Source organism: Neovison vison, chromosome 5, assembly GCF_020171115.1.
Source record: "Neovison vison isolate M4711 chromosome 5, ASM_NN_V1, whole genome shotgun sequence".
Classification (NCBI taxonomy): Eukaryota; Metazoa; Chordata; class Mammalia; order Carnivora; family Mustelidae; genus Neogale; species Neogale vison.
This window is the reverse complement of record NC_058095.1, coordinates 149,223,430-149,236,356: the sequence shown is the minus strand read 5'-3', so window position 1 is coordinate 149,236,356 and position 12,927 is coordinate 149,223,430. Positions and strand designations below refer to the sequence as shown.

Genomic DNA, 12,927 nt, shown 5'->3' with positions numbered 1-12,927 from the left:
ATATGATATTTGTCTTTCTCCGCTTGACTTATTTCACTAAGCATGATACGCTCTAGTTCCATCCATGTTGTCGCAAATGGCAAGATTTCGTTTCTTTTGATGGCTGCATAGTATTCCCTAAAGATACAAACGTAGTGATCCAAAGGGGCACGTGCACCCTAATGTTTATAGCAGCAATATCCACAATAGCCAAACTATGCCTCCATTTTTCAATTTCTATCTGTCCTATAAAAATTCCCCTTCAAAAGAAAAACTAATCTTCCACTAAAAGTGGAATATTTTTTTAAGTTTATTGGCTAATTACTTAAAGTTCAAACTCTTTAGCCCATACTTAAAATCCTGTATTTTCAAAGATTTTATTTATTTATTTGACAGAGAGAGATCACAAGCAGGCAGAGAGGCAGGCAGAGAGAGAGAGGAGGAAGCAGGGTCCCTGCTGAGCAGAGAGCCCAATGCGGGACTCGATCCCAGGACCCTGAGATCATGACCTGAGCCGAAGGCAGCGGCTTAACCCACTGAGCCACCCAGGCGCCCCAAAATCCTGTATTTTCAAACTCTTACATATTCAGTTACTGATATCCAAAATGATCATACAGCTACAGCCTTGCAGATTATTCACTACAATTGACAGTATGAATATGTAAAATTCCAAGCATCTTAAAAAATAACTAGCTTACACTAGTTCCTTCAAAAAGCAATTAATAAAATGTATACTTTTAATAAATATTTCTGAACATCCATATATCAATAACCAAACTTGTTAGCTGGAAACATAGAAGAATTCAAAGATCTGGTCAACTGACCCAATGTATAATTTTGAAAATGTAAATTTAATTTGTTCCAGATAAATGACCTCTCAAAAAACTAACCCATTAATAAAGGACGTTGTCAGGAAAGTAAAAGTTATTAGGGGACTTTAGGAGCCAAAACATATGTTTGATTTAAACTTAGGAGATACAGAATGATAAGAAGAAATCAGGTTGGAGCTAAATATCCATGAATATTAAGGTTATTCTCTATTGGTTTGGAGTGCTCATTTACACACCAATATGCAGCTTTAGGAATTTAGGGACTCATTAACTTTGCTAAACATGGAATTTAGCTTTTTTTTTTTCCCCTTAAAAGCTTTTTGCTTCTTTTAAGAAAAAAAAACTAATTATGTCTTTACTATTTTTATATCCAAGTACAGTCTTCTTATTACTCACTAAGGACAAATCTTTACCAATCACCCTTGCAGTCAAGGAAATAATTTCATTTAAACATCCCCTGAAAGCAATTATTTATGGGTTCCACAGAAACTGGGGTAAACTTTTTGTGGTCCCATCTATGTTGTGGAGATTAGAGATCACTTATAAAATAATACAACTCATAGCTATTTGATTACTACATTAACAGAAAAATCAAACAAAAGTAAAACAATGATCCCAATCACATAACAGAAATACCTTATTGTAATGTAACTGTAATTTTCAGTTGCTCTCAAAAGTGTTATTTTGATATTTAACAACTTCACTGATTCAAGAGGTTCTACTTTCTCTGCATCATCAAAATTTTATGAACCAAAATTATCAACACAATTGGTTTTACTGAGAATTGCTTTGGTTGCTGTTCTCGTTAGATGTTCTCTGAATAGACTGTTTTAAATCTATGATAAACACTGTAATATATTGGAAGAAGTTCTTCTTGAGGCATTTTCTACTTGACACTGTGTGTCCTATCTTTCAGCAATGTACAGCAAGTTATTTTGCTGTAATTTCTGTAGCACAGTGGTCTCGGGGGTTTCCTTTAAAATCTCCAAGCTTCTCACATTTCACATTTCTCTAGAGCTGCGTTTCTCAACCTTTCTGGCAGTCCTGATGTCCAGCTGCATCTCAGACCAATTACATCAAAAACTCTAGGGGTGGAACCCTGACATCAGTAATTTTTAAAACTCCCGGGTGGTTCCAATGTGCAGTCATGGTTGAAAAACACGATTTAGAGTGAGAAATGACCTCGGGCTATCCCACAACCTTTCTATTAATAGTCCAACATATTACAAGTGGCAAAATGGCATTGGTGAACGTTTATGGTGATATAATAGAGCCATTGGTTTGATTCCAATTCTGCTGAGGTATTTTTGTAAAACCTCTGTGTCTATGTTCCTGTAACTTGGAGTTTGAGCCATCAAATTCTGATAAGGAATCTGCTAAATTTAGACCAGAGCTGGAGCATGATTTTTCTTAATTTAAAAATGGCAGCTCTTAGTAATATTCAGCCATTTAATTATTTCCCCCCAAAATCAATTTTGAACGAAAGTACCACTCTTAAATAATTAAAATTTTAGTAACTTTGAGGTAAGTAATAAGCTGCCGATGCCATTTATTTAGATCAATTTATCAATGTACAGAATTCCCAAGAACATCATTCTCATCAGTAGCTTCTTTATATGAATTTTTATATATTAAACTTTGTATGTTAAACTTATGGTATCTGAAACTCCTTCATGAAATATCATTAATGCTTTTAACTTTCTAGTCAGGAAAAACCTTTTTAATTGTTCATTCTAATGATTCAAAAGAAAATCATATTTTTGTTTTGAACACACCTTAAAGTTCAGCTCCAAGCTCTTTTAACTTATTTATTTTAAATTTGCTGCAGAGTTGATTTTCAAACCTCTCAGTTCATTTTCAATAATCTCTCTCTCAGACCCAAACATGGTAGGAATAATAAAATACCTTTCATTCATCAATAATAAGGAAGCTTTTTTTTTTTTTATAAGGTTTCGCTCTATGTTTTATCCTTCTTACAGCCCTTTCAATAGGCAAAAAGTTCATTTGATTTCGACAACCATTTGGTCATTTTCTTTAATGGGACCTAACACACTGTGACATTTGAAATTAAAAAAAAAAAACACGAAACTTTCACTTGGAAATTTAAGTGACTATGGAATGCAATTTATAAGAATGTTATTATTAATGATGTAAACCCAACTGTTTTGGGGATTGCAGTGAATCTCATGACACTGAACAAGTACTATGACATTTACCCATTAATCAACTTAAGAAATTGATTTGAAGAAAGAGCCTTTGGTCCCAGGTTGCTGAGAATTATAATGCAAATTTGGCATCTCCCACTTTCCCTGCCAATTCATGAAGTGGTAGCATGGAGGGCAAATCTCACCTCTGATAGGCAGTCTTTCTGAATCTGCTTGCCCAAATCAAAGTGATCCACTCTCTGGCTGTTTCTCCTTCCTGTAAATACTTACATAATAGAGGTTCTACCACTTAATGACATATTTTCTCGACTTCTTCCCCATATCTCTCTGTGATAATTTAATCTGATTCATAACTGTATCTCTAGCAACTAGGGGCTCTCACCTGGTGTTCAATAAATGTTTGCTAAATGAAGGGTGAGGAATGTGTATTACATAGATTTAACATTTGTTAAAATGCACCAAATTGCCTGTTTAAGATCTGTGCATTACACTGCATGTAAATTGTACTTCAACTACAAAGAATAAAAGAAATCTTTTCATTCCCCTTGCAACACGATTTCAGAGTCAGAAGGCAAACCATTATGGAACTGGAGAGTTCCTCCTTCATCACAAATAGGTTAATATGCATCTTGATAATCCACATTATTTTCTGGACTCGAAAGTTTACTATTTTACAAAATCAAATCACCCACAAATTTGGCACCAACATGGATATTCAAATAATGTGCAAATATACACGTTAAATTCAAGAAAGATGTCTTAAATACTAACAGCTTCATTGAAATAAAATTGAAGTTTTCTATAGTAGTCATTTTGTAGGATTAGGCATATTTGGTTATTACTACACTAAAACATGACAACATCCTCTAATAGTCAAACTTTATTGAAAAGAAACCCTCTCATTTACTTCTACAAATATCTGAAAAATTTATATATATTATTAGTTATATATATAACTTATACATAACTAATTATATATAATTATATATATTATATATAAATATATATAAGTAACCAAATATAAAAATTGGATATGGACTAAACCAATGCAAATGAGCAGAGGCATTATTTAGTCAGCTAGACCCACCAACAGGTCCTAAAAGTATATTACGTACAAGTGAACACCTACCACTATATTATCAGTTATTCAGTAAACAGTTATAAATTCATAACAAAAATGCCCTACAGAATGGCCAGAATATAAACCCCAATCAATAAACCAAAAAAAAAAAAAAATACCCAATTCTTCCTTTCCTAATCATTTTAGCCTTCTTTCTTTGACTTCATTGCTTTATCTTTAGGAGATAAGAAAGCATGTAAAGTGAAAAAAAAATTAAAATATAAAAACAGAAGCATGGCTTCACCAACATCAAAACTTGAAAACATGTTAAGACATAATGATAAATTCTTGCTGTTCTTAGCAACATAGAATAGATATTAGCAATAAAAAAAGACCTTGGAGTCTAGCATATCGTTTGTTTGTTTAAGAGGAACTTTTCTCCTTAATGAAATATTATGCAACATGTCATATAAACAAATTAAAAGAAGTAAATGACTAAAAGTCGCTTTTCACTTTTAGTAATAAATCGTGAGGGATAGCTATAGAAAACTGAGACCAGAAAAAAATGTAGACCTTACTGACAAAGCACAACTGTCCCATTCTCCAAGAAGGTATGACTGTCCTTTGGTCACAGAATTAGTTTACAGGGGAGCATACTGAATGGTTTTGCTTAAGTCGTAGGCTTTTATCTAATTATAAAGAAAAATACAATTTCTAGATTATATTAAAACTATAGGAGTGATTATTAGCTTTAAAAATTTAATTTTGTGAATTGATTTTATTCCTTTAAATACAAATAGTCTTATTTTGCATTGCAGTTTGAATTTTTTTCCAACAAGTGCATAAAATTGTTGCATATGCAAATGTGCCATACCTTTTAGTATTGCTTATGTACTTTGCAAATGAAGTGTCTAAAGCAAATTCTATAACTCAATTTCTAGTTTTGTTGTAAACCAAACACTACTTAATAGCTTAGCACACCTGATTTGACTTGGCATTTTCAAAACTGATTTATTGCACACTCTGAAAAGCCTGTTAGTTCTAATCTTGCAAATGCAATAGGTTCCTCTTGCCATGATAATTATTATGCAGCTGATAGGTATGTTATGTCTTCCCCCAGTTTATATAATTGTGATCTATCAGCCATTTCCAGGAGAAATCACATCTCCAAAGCAATAGGTCCCGCCATGTCCTATGGACTAAAGTGTTGTGCATTATCTGAAAAGTAGCCCGGTTACAAAGAGGGACGAGTAAGAACTTAGCCTGTTCCAAGCCGTGGAGTAATTCCTGGGGAGAAACTGAGATATCCTTTATGCTTTGCAGTAGGTCTGGCCAATGTCTTAGAATTCAAACACAATTAACCTAGAGTTTGCAGTTTGCTTCTACTGCTTTCAAATCGCTGCAAGCAATAGGCTACACAGGATCGACTTCTAAAATATTTTTTAAATATGCCAAATAATTAAGTAGGGTTGGTGACAAGTTAAGGTATACTAAATTAATGATATAGCACAAATTTTCTTCTTTCTTCAATAATTTCCATTCTCAAATTGTAACTCATTCTTTTAAAATTGGCAATGGCAACCATACAAGCATTGTTTGTAATTATGTATGGATTTTTTAAAAAAGATTTATTTATGTATTTATTTGACAGAGAGAGAGAGAGAGAGAGAGATCACAAGTAGGCAGAGAGGTAGGCAGAGAGAGGAGGAAGCAGGCCCCCTGCTGAGCAGAGAGCCTGATGTGGGACTCCATCCCAGGGCCCTGAGATCATGACCTGAGCCGAAGGCAGCGGCTAAACCCACTGAGCCACCCAGGCGCCCCATGTATGGATTTTTTAAATCCAAAGTTCGGTGACTTCTGTTCCTTCGTGATAAAACTGTATCACTCTGACATCCTCAGTGGTTCCTTCATGACCATGTGAGAAAGTTATCCTTAGATAGATGTCTCTTTTTCTGTATTATGAAGTAACAAAAAGAGTTTTGAGAATTCTTTGTTATTGATGAGAAACCAAATAAAGGTACAGTTAGAGAGGCTCTGAAAAACACATCAAGATATTTTTTTCTCTGAGTTTTCTCTCGAGTAACAAAAAGTAAACCAGCGGAAAACCAAGTTAAAGAAAACCACACTTCTTTATACTCCATGGTTAGGATGGCTAAAATTATATTAATATTTAAATTTTAAAGACAGAATGACTTGGGTTCAATACAAAGGGCAACTACTATCACTACAACAACTACATTTGAATCAATAATTCATGTATTTATAAGTCCATAAATATCAGTTCTTTCTTATTTTACTATTGCAGGTATATTCGATTCTTAATAAAGGGCAGTATATGATAGAATTGGAGAATATAAAATTGGAGATTTGAGACCGGCCATACCACCCTGAACGCGCCCGATCTCGTCTGATCTCGGAAGCTAAGCAGGGTCGGGCCTGGTTAGTACTTGGATGGGAGACCTGAAAAATCATTCAAAAATTATTTTTTATGGGGGCGCCTGGGTGGCTCACTAGGTTAAGCCTCTGCCATCAGCTCAGGTCATGGTCTCAGGGTCCTAGGATCAAGCCCCACATCGGGCTTTTTGCTCAGCAGGGACCCTGCTTCCCTTCCTCTCTCTCTCTCTCTCTGTCTGCCTCTCTGCCTACTTGTGATCTCTGTCTGTCAAATAAATAAAATCTTTTAAAAAAATTATTTTTTGTGGATTGATCCATCAATCTATTAATCTATCAATCTATCAACCTATTCACTATCTACCTACAGCAAATATATTTATAATATTAAAATGATGAAATTCCCCCCAAAATGAAATCTAAGATAAATGTGAGAAATTCCTATGTGTAAAAGTGGGCACTTTATTTAAATAAATCTTCATATCCTTATGCAAAAGAGGGTAATGTATTTTATATATACTTTAGTAGTAAACAAATTTATAGTTAAGAAGACATTCATCCAAATATTATTTGTAACAATGAAAATATGAAAAAATCTTAACAATCTGTCATGGCTGCATAAATGGATGTATACCTTTTTAAATGAAAACTACAGTTGTTATAAAAGGTATTATATACAGACATGGGAAAATCTCAACCATATACTATTGTGTGAATAAAGTTTCAAGCAAAAACACATATGTGTATGTCCTTCTATATAAAATAATATTAGAGCATAGGCATTCAGAGAGATATGTCTATACATATGTCTTTAACTTAAAAACAATAGTTTGCCTTTGGGGACCTTGATTTGTACTGATGTTTCTTTTTAGCCAAAGTGGTAAAAGCACTGATGATCTTTCTGCAATGACTTTGAATCTCCTTGTTTACCCTCCTGATGTACATCATTATTGAGACTATTTTTTGTGGTCTTTCATCTGAGGCATTTTAAGATGATATAAATGCAAACATATTCTGAGAAGTTATAGCCAAATAATAAGTAATCCTTGCATGATTACCCTTTACTTCTGAATAGTGAAAGAGTAGAATACAGTTTAGTAAAAAACACATGCACCAAAGGTCAAGTGTTCTTACATAATATATAAGGTTTTATGAGAAGGGAATAAAAAAAATTCAGAGGTTCATGAACAAAAATGAAGAAGGGCTAGGTAATTAGAAAACATGATAGAGCACAAGACATTGCAAAGTCCCAGAGTCCACAGTTTGCTAATTGGGATAACAGAGGCCCTGAACATTTGTTTCCATCCCTGAAATGAAGAAAGAAAAAGAATCTAAAAACTCAACCTAGAATAAACTATGGACTTTTGGTGATAATGACATTTCAGTGTAAGCTCATCGATTGTAACATGTGTGCTATTTGGTGCTAGACACTGATAGTGGAGAAGAGGGTATATGGAAACTCTGTACTTTCCACTCAATTTTTTTTTTTTTCTGTGAACCTAAAACAGCTCTAAATAATGAACTTTAAAAATTAAAACAAAAACAAAGAAACAAACAAAAACTAAAAGTCCTCTGCTAACTGCTGAAATCAATGTATTAGATGTCTTCTGGCCATCCCAAAGGACCCTAACCAAGATTCTCTTGTCACATGGAGGGAGCGGTTCAAGAAGGGTGTAATGGAAACCATTACATGTCTCTTGACACCCAGACATGAAATCCCTTGGCATCATTTCTACTCCAATTGATTTGAAAAAGCCAGTCACAGAGCCAGCCCAGGTTCAGAGAAAGAGGCAATGAACTTCCCACCTCAATGGGAAGTATGAGAAAGAACTGGTGGTCAACTTTAAATCAATCATGGGACAAGATCTCAATAAGGCACTCGAAAAAAGCATCATTTTATATTAGGTAATTGAGGTTGAGGTTAATCAAATTAGGAACTGTTTTATTAGATTGGATCTAGCATTATACCTCTTCATTTGTGTTGGAAAGGGTATGAACTCAAGAACATTGTCATCATTTTAGAACAATAAAGTAACTAAATTGCCATATCTTATGTCTTAAAAACTACATAAATCATGGTAATGGAATAAAGAAAGAAGCAAATGAAAATTAGCAACTCAAAATTCATGCATCATTCTAATTTAATTTGCATGGCATGGGACCACTAGCTTTTTTTTAAAAAACTAAACATATTGTTATACATCGAGGCGCCTGGGTGGCTCAGTCGGTTAAGCATCTAACTCTTGATTTCAGCTCAGGTCATGATCTCAGGGTTGTGGGATGGAGAGACCTGCATCTGGGCTCTGTGCTCAGCAGGGAACCTGCCTCAGATTCTCTTCCTCTCCCTCTCCTCTCCATCCACCTATACACTCTCTCTCTCTAAAATAAATAAATATTTTAAAATATTATTATATGGTTATATTAAAATATATTGCAGGAAACTTACAGATAAAGGATTGCAGAACAAATAATAAAAAGAGAAAGCAGAACACTACTGTAGTAAAGAGAATAATGTTTTCCCTCTCTCCACAGATTTCCATATTTGAATCCCCAAAACCCCATGATTATGCTACCTTACATGGCAAAAAGGGACTTTGCAGAAATGATTAAGAATTTTGAAGTGAGAATATGAACCTGGTTTACCTGCATGGGCCCAATGTAACCCTCCCCAAAAGCCCGGCCATGGGTCTTTATAAGTCGAGGGAGGAAAAAAGTAGGAGTCCAAGGGTCAGAGGAGTCGTGATGATGGAAGCAGAGTTGGCATTGTTGTGGTCAGGAACCAAGGAAAGTAGGCAGCTTCTAGAAGCTGGAAAGCCTTGGTCCAGAGAGCCTGTAGTCCCTTGAGACAACAGAAGGAACACAACCTGTAATGGTAGCCCCAGAAGACTTACTACAGATTTCTGGCCTCCAGAACTATCATACTACGTGAGGCTACTAGATTTGCCCTAATTTGGTGCAGCAGCAGTAGAAAGCTTATAAAACTAAAATTATTAAGGAAAACTAAAGTTAAAATGGAAGTTATAATTGTTTCCCTTAAATGACAGCTAACAACCAATAAGTCATTTAGAAAAATTTAAAAACTAATTTGTATGGTACAGTGCTTAACTACGTTGGTGTTATCTGATGAAGTCATCTAGGATTTAGGAACTGATTTTTAAGTAATAAAGTTGGTTAAAGGCATGTAAAATATGCTTTAGAAAAGATGTGTCCAAAATACATAATTCCCTTCTGGAGCATTTTATTAAATCAACTTTCACATTTTGGAAACACACATACTCAATGGTAAATTAAATATAACCTGTGTCCAAGTATACCTATCTATAAATTAATACATTTTAAATAAATCAAACCTGAATAAAATAAAATATGTATTCTAACCTATGCATTAAGACAAGGAAGAAATTTCCTTGTTTGTGAGTTTGTGAGTTCAGCGTTCTTTCTCATCTGATAGTTGGCAACTTCTAATGTGTGGTGTGTGTGTGTGTGTGTGCATGCGTGCGTGCGCACGTGCATGCCTGTTAACACACTCCCTCTGTTCTAAATAACTGGTATGCACAAGAGAATTTAGGGAAGGAATGGGGAGGAAGAAAAGCATTTCTTTGTAGATCTATAGAATTAACTTACCATTAAAAAAAAAATGTGAGTGCTCACTTCTGCAGCACATATACTAAAATTGGAATGACACAGAGGTTAGCATGAACCCTGCACAAGAAATTTGACATGCAAATATGTGAGGCATTCCACAGTTTAGAAAAAAAAGAAAGTAAAACGTGAATTGAACATGTCATAATTTTACCATCTTCATTTATGGGAAACCTAAATACATTTCATTTCATTACAATGAAGTGGAGAAAGAACAAATATGCATAGCCAAGAAATGTGAGACCTAATCAGTTTCTATCATAAACTAACTGGCCATCACTGGGTCTATTTCTACACATGATAAAACAGAATGCCTCGTATGCCCAATGTCATCAGCCTGCCACTGATCTGTTTCCCGTCTTAATTAGAATGGGAGCTCCAATATTAACGTATTTTCAATTTATGCTAATGAACAAGGTCACTTTCCTCCGGAAAGCCTGTTTAATTCTCTCCAGTTTACAGAAGCAAATCAAACTTGTTAACTCATCTTTACAAATTCCTCCTGTCTTACCTTGAATTTCCAATTCTCTAAATATTTCTGTGAAGAGCAAAAAGGCACAGCCAGGAACCATGTTCTTAGCATCCTCTACACCTCCTGGCCGGGCCCACTTCGGCCCAAGCCTCTTTGGTAAGGGGTTCAGAGGATACAGGTATAAAATCTGGATGTTCCCCAGATCCCATAAACCTTAACTGCTGTTGGGGCATGTCTAAGGATGTAGATTAATTAGGGAGTTATGCAGTCTGGACTCTGTTTGTAGATGTGTATGAGCCACGACTTCAGGGTTCAACGTATGAACCCTGGGGAGTCTTGCTTTCCTGATCTGTAAAAGTAGGAGAGTGTTGGCAGCATTTATTCCATGCATACCCTGTGTAGACAGAGGAACACAGTGTTTGTAGGGTACTTGACACAGTCTTCAGACATGAGGGCACTTAGATATCAGCAGGTCCTACAGTTATTTGAAAAAGAATGGTTTGTAAAAAGGGAGCTATAATCCCCAAGGAGATGTAAGAGGGTCTTTGTTCTTCTAACAGAAAAGGGGTATATTAGCAGGCCAAGTAAAAATCTAGGAAAATACAGCTGACTTATGCCAAGTTACTTTAGCATAGGCCATAAAGAGTTTCTCTTTGGTTTTAGATGTACTTGCGGAACCACAAGAATCAGAAGGGAGAAGGATAAATTCATTCCAGCCTTCCCTATTTGGATGTACCTGTGTGCTACCTGAGCTCTCTCTGAGCCAGTTGTAACACCTACTGGTTGTCTCATTAACTAATGAGTTGAGAGAATCTTTGACACACATTCATCTACAGGAAAAAAAAAGAGAGAGAGAGAGAGAGAGAGAGTGGGAAGAGAAACAGAGACGCCTATTCTACCACAGCTCCAGGGTAGGACTTAAGCCTGCGTTAGGGAAGTCTGACAATCCCAGTGATTTGTAGGAGAGACCGAGTGAGTGATAAAGGGAAGAGGGCATGACGCTCTTGTGGGTTGTGTCACAGAAGAAAGGAAAAGATGTCCCCTGATTCTGCAAAGGGAGATGTAACCTGGGTGGAACTGTTCTTCATTTATGGCCATGGTGTCAGCACCTCCTTGATGAAGCACAGCCTGGTGTCTTGCTCTGCTCCCTTGCCTCCCTTCTCAATACTCAGTCAGTCTCCGCCAGACCGAGCCTTCTGGATGCCCAATTGTGAGCAAATGTTTTCTGGTTTTTTGTTTTTTGTTTTTTTGAAGATTTTATTTATTTATTTGACAGACAGAGATCATAAGTAGGCAGAGTGGCAGGCAGAGAGAGGGGATGGGGAAGCAGGCTCACTGCTGAGGAGAGAGCCCGATGTGGGGCTCGATCCCAGGACCCTGAGATCATGACCTGAGCCGAAGGCAGAGGCTTAACCCACTGAGCAACCTCGGTGCCCCTGTGAGCAAATATTCTAACACACGAATAGAGTATTTATGAGTATACACGGGTAAGCTGAAAGCAAACAAACATTCATATTTTAGCAAAACACAATGCCTCCCTCCATCGCCTACGTGGGAGTGAGGACTTTATCACAAATGTGGATCATGACCCGGAGAGATCCCAAGGATCTCCTATGGCCGTCGGCTGCCGCGTCCCCTTTCAAGCCACAGCGAGGTGCTTGCCATCATCAAGCTGGATATGCTCCTGCCTCAGAACCTTTGCAATTCCTTCTGCTTGAGATGCTGGTCTCTTAGACAGTGTATGGCTAACTTCTTCAAATACCGAGCTCAGGAAGGCTTCTCCTGAGCACCCCATATAAAACTGGGACCTCTAGCTTCCTTGACCCTCCATATTTTTTAGCCTGAAATACAGGCCATTTTTATATGCAATAGATAAGCTGCCTTTCTCTCTCCAAAGGCTGAGGCATGTGTTTTGTGTTGATGAAACCGAGAACACAGCATGGCACATTGTAGGCATACATAATGTCTTTGTGAAATGAGTATTTGTTGAATGAGTTAGCGTTCGGGATGTTTTTTGGTCAACCAGAAAAAGTCTAAATAGCATTCATTTCAAAATTGTTCAGTGCAACAGGGAAGCAAGAAGTAAATTTTGTTGTCCATATTAAACTACGTAAAATATTTAAATTTTTGGTATCTCAAGGAATTTCCTTCGGCTTTATGGAAAATTCACAAATCCAGAATATCCAACCAAAATAAGGCTCATTCAATTCTGTCTACATATATTAATCTAGAGATAAAATTTGCATCTTTACTTTTGCTACAAATGTCTAAATGACTACTTTTGAACCTCACGATTTTAAGAATATAAACCTTTTAATAATCAATTACCACATCCAATTAGTTCACAATCATTGAAATATACATTTGGGACTAGGGCTCATTTCAAAT

General features: G+C 36.0%; 1 protein-coding gene and 1 non-coding gene across 3 annotated transcripts in view; one reads left to right on the top strand and one right to left on the bottom strand.

The window, feature by feature from the left end:
• Window positions 1-12,927, bottom strand: part of GPC5 (glypican 5) — a 1,436,212-nt gene that overhangs the window by 826,989 nt on the left and 596,296 nt on the right. The gene's annotated exons all lie outside the window — the stretch shown is intronic.
• Window positions 10,069-10,175, top strand: LOC122908073. Its single transcript, XR_006384865.1, has one exon. It is a non-coding gene; the product is annotated as a U6 spliceosomal RNA (small nuclear RNA).